A 3,846-nucleotide genomic window follows, 5' to 3' on the forward strand; every position below is an offset into this window, starting at 1 on the left:
TCTCAAGCCCAACCTAGGGATAAACAGGAATGCTCATGTCCAACCTGGGGCTAATCAGGAACGCGCTCTCTACACGTGGGAAGTGAACTCTACTCACTCACCGTAAGATGCATACACACGCCTCTCACGAACATAGCCACCCCCCACGCACAAACATCTACACGTACTTTTTCTTCGACTAAAATTTACTTCCTTTCTAACTTTCTCTTATACTACATCTTCTCATTTCAGTTTACCTCACACTAAAGGTTTTTCTGTTTTTCCACCTTTCTCTAGTACTACGCCTCCTAGCATTTTCTGAACTTTTGGTGATTCTAATCCCAGGCGTCGGCGCTGCCGTCCAAGTTCCCTGCCCATTTCTCTTGAGCCACGACCACCAACCGCCCCTAATCGCTCACGAAAAAGCGCGCTGGCAATAGCCCTCTTTTATACACTACTATCTTTTCATTTTCTTACAGACGTTCTTCCCCTCTCACAAAAACCGATCCCGCTCGAGCGGGTGGTCTTACCTAGCTAATCCATAATCCTAATCTATAATCTAGTTTACATCAGACGTCGGCAGCAATTGGCAGCAGACAGTCGGTACTTGCACGAGGATAGTCATACTTGCTAGGGCTACTCTCTAGAGTTGACTAGTTCTCATAATCCAACGTTACGATGAATGGCTTTCATCTTGGTAGTTAACGCTGCCACCCACTTCTGGGCATTTCCCAGCTCTTTCTCTCATTGACATTTTCGCCTCTTCGTAGTTCTCCGGGATCCGCACGAGTCCTTGTTGGTTCGTGAGTCTCCTTTGTCGTTCAACCCGGCGAAATTTAGTAAAAATCTATCGTAGTTTAGAGTAATGTAAACCCCGTACCCACTGGGCACACAGTGTGTCCTTCCACGCTGCTGTCGCCAGTCGCCAAGGAACTGTGTGACCCCCATAATATTTCATCCTTTGGCTCTGCTGAGCACATTTCTTGTGTACCACGGGGCTTGTCCCCACACCCCGACGTGCAGTATGGAGTCTTCGACTCCACCTCTGCAAATTAGAAACACCTCCCCTGACGACCCTAATATCGACCCGGACAAGGCTAGACACATTTTTCTCCACTCCGACCAAACCCGTTTAGCTGACCTCAATCCCTTTATTCTAAAGAAATGTTTATCTTCATTTACTGATGATACATAGAAGCGAAGACCTCCAAGTTACCACCAACTCTGGGAAAGCTACACGCGACTTGCTCAAGGCCAGGAAGTTTCATACCTTTGATGTTGTTGCCTCCCTCCCTAGGTCACTCAACTCCTGCAGGGGAGTAATCCACTGCAGAGATTTGATGACCATGGACGAGTGTGACATCCTCGAAGAAATGAAAGCCAAAGGTATTCTAGATGTTAAATCCATAACGCGACTGGACCGGGAAAAGAACATGCGAGTGAACACGCCCCTCATCATCCTCACTTTCAATTCAACAACCTTCCATGACCATGTCAAAATTGGATACATTCATATCCCAGTACGACCATATGTCCCCAACCCTTTGCGCTGTAACAAATGTTACAGCGCAAATCAGTTGTTTCAAAAAACAGTTGTTTTAAAAAACGATTAGATAACTTTATGGATGGGGACGACAGGTGGTGATGGATACGGAGCTGCCTAGTGTAGGCCTTATGGTCTCTTGCAGTCTCCTTTATTCTTATGTTCTTATGTTTAAATATGGTCACCTTGCAAAGTTTTGCAGTAAACAAACGATCGTGTGCGGTAAGTGTGCAGGCGAGCATCCTACAGATGCTTGCTCCGCTAATGTGTTTCAATGTGTAAACTGCCCCTCTAATAAGAACCTTGCATCCACCTCCCGAGACTTTCCAACCTTCAAAATAGAAAAACAAATTTGTACTGAGAAAGCAACTTGTGGCATCTCCTTCTATGAAGCACGGAAGCGTGTGATGGAAAGACTAGTTACCCCCATCTAATCCCTCCGGAGTAACTTCCTATGCTTCGGCTGTAAAGAAAACATATAGAACCATTGAAACGCAAACTGAGAGCAAGCACTCCGATAAGGACAAAGATCTCCGCCCACCTACCAAATAAACCATGCACTCGTACCTTCAGCTTCCCCGACCATCCCAGAGCTTCCCATACGTGTGCCTACACGCATGGAAGAGGATGTTTACATAGAGACCTCCGGTTCCTGTAAGCGACTATTAAGTCCTATATCCAGTAAATTAAATGACCTAGAAATTTTCAACTCCCTAATCAGCCCCTCAGTTATATGTCTACAGGAAACGTTCCTAAAGCCCAGTGTTGAATTCAAGCTTAAAAACCTTACCATCCATAAGAAGGACAGGTTTGCGCCTGGAGGCTGGAGGGAGGGGGGGTCACAGTTGCAGTCAGCGACTGCCTTCCCCGAGTGGAATTACCACTATCCACAACCTTGGAAGCAGTCGCCATCAAAACAAAATTACACAACAAACTTGCGACCATCTGCTCCGTATACTTACCTCCCGACCAACTATTCCCGCTACAGGAGGTAAACAAGCTAATAAAACAACTGCCCCACCATAAACTTATAGTGGGAGACTTTAACTCCCACCATCACACGTGGGGGAGCGACAGAACATCTGCTCGAGGAGAGCAGATGGAGGAAGTTCTAAACTCCAACAACCTGGCAATCTCACTCGTGTAGACAATACTAGGGGCACCTTTTCATGCATTGATCTATCTATATCATCTCCTGAGCTGTCTGACATCATAGAATGGACTACGCATGACGACATCATGCTCAGCGATTATTTCCTAGTAATCCTAAAAATAGGCGGTGACCACTTTACGGCTTCTCCAGCCTACAGAGACAACCCACCCCCTCCCTGTCCTAAATTCAACATGACGAAAGCCAACTGGGAAATATATCACAGAATTACCAACGTCAACATCACAGGGGATAATATGGATGACAAAGTATTAAATTTAACAATATCCATTTTGAATTCAGCGCATAACCACATACCAAAAACCTCAGTATTTCACAAGCATAGAGTTCCTTGGTGGTCATCAGACTGCACAAAAGCACATTGCAAGCGGAATAGGGCTTATCGTACTTTTAAAAAGGACCCAATTTCACCCAACCTGATTACTTTTAAAAAGGCGCAAGCAGAGGCCAGTAAAAACATTAAACAGACCAAGCGAAAGTCTTGGCATGATTACATTTCAACAACATGCACACCCCTCTAACACAAATCTGGTCACCCGTCCGAAGAATTGACCGCAAACATACACCAACCATGAAGACCTTGACAATAGGAAACACGTTTGTAGATACGCCCACCGACATCGCAAACATAATAGCAGGTACATTTACACAAACAAGCAACACAGAAAAATATTCCCAAACTTTCTTACAACATAAACAAAGACTGGAAGCAGAACCACTGATCTTCCGTACACATACACACCACGAATACAATACTCCCTTCCAACTACACGAGCTTAAATGGGCTTTAAGCTCTTGTAGAGGGACCTCTGCTGGCCCAGATGGGATTAGGTATGAGATGCTCCAACATTTGAATTCAATTTCACTAAAAAAAAAAAGCGCTTATATATCATTGCAGACACAACAAAATTCAGTTAAACAAAACAAATCTCTTGACCAATGACCGTTTACTTATTGACAAAGTAGTATTTTACGCACAACAGGACTATTGTGGAAATTGTAATGGTAGATTAAACAGGATCGCAGGTTCACACCAGGCTTAATGACCCCATTATGGGTCGATAGCCTTAAAAATCCGAAAAAAAAACATAAGTTCAAAGATAATGAAAGGGTTATATTCTTCTCTTACGGCCGAATATATTTTATTTCCAAA

Source organism: Oratosquilla oratoria, chromosome 34 (assembly GCF_046742065.1).
Source record: "Oratosquilla oratoria isolate Oo_2021 chromosome 34, ASM4674206v1, whole genome shotgun sequence".
Taxonomy (NCBI): domain Eukaryota; kingdom Metazoa; phylum Arthropoda; class Malacostraca; order Stomatopoda; family Squillidae; genus Oratosquilla; species Oratosquilla oratoria.